This window comes from Frankliniella occidentalis, unplaced genomic scaffold, assembly GCF_000697945.3.
Source record: "Frankliniella occidentalis isolate FOCC.00 unplaced genomic scaffold, Focc_3.1 Scaffold568, whole genome shotgun sequence".
Lineage (NCBI taxonomy): Eukaryota > Metazoa > Arthropoda > Insecta > Thysanoptera > Thripidae > Frankliniella > Frankliniella occidentalis.
The window spans coordinates 18560-19608 of NW_026267684.1; positions in this window are offsets into that span (position 1 = coordinate 18560).

Genomic DNA, 1049 nt, shown 5'->3' on the forward strand with positions numbered 1-1049 from the left:
TGGTGCGATTGTCACGGAGAAGTAAATGTTGTTGTCATCTGAGGGCTAATAAAACATGAACGATCCAGTCATGAAAAGTATAAAGTAGTACGTGTACGCAAATTCACGAACGTTTTATTAATTAATCACAGTCAGATCACGATCTCGCTTTCGGAATGATAGAGCCCACTTTTTCAGCAAAACATTCGAAATGACTGTTCGTTAGCTGAATGTGTTTTGAATCTGCAGCCTGTCATGCTGCGTTGCGTTTTGCGTACTGGTCTCGACAGGGCAGTTGGTGATAACTCTAACTCATGTCCAATGTCAGGGTAGCTGACACGTTAACTGGCTTCGTGTGTCCTCATGTACAGGGTGGCCGCTCTGCCCCGTCATTTTGAAAAGGTAGACTAGCCCGCTTGCAGACGGAGAGGGGAGGTGAGAGGGGACTGGAGAGGTCGTGCGGGCGGGCTAGTCTACCTCTTTTAAAAAGACGGGGCAGAGCGGCCACCCTGTATGTGCGCTAGTATTAACTAACTAGTGAGATCAAATCAACATCAGTCAAGTCTACGTCCAACAGTTCAATTACAGTATTGTTTAGTATATTCTCTAAGACAATAATTAGCCACGGCATGTACAATCCGTTTACTTCATCATACATCTTCGTCATGAGTCTTTATTTTTACATTGTGACTGACAATATGTGATTCAATAAGCCATACTGAGGTAGTTGGCATACTGTTAAAAATGGTTTGCGATTTCAGTTGTTGATATTGGAGGTCGAATACGGTTACATTGCGGTGGGTAAAAAAGTTGAAAGGCTATAGGCCTTTATGGTGTACCCAATATTTGCAAACTTCATGTTACGCTTGTAAATAATGTGTTCATAGAACGCTGGATATATAGCAATACGTATCTCTTTTGAAGGACGTATATTCTTCGAGCTAACCATATTAAGCTCTCGAGAAAAACTATTTCGATTTTATAATGATGTGTGTGTGCAGGTGATCTAAGTGCATATTGTGCTCTAGATACTTATTTTACACTCCATAAGGTAGCAGAGCGTACAAGTC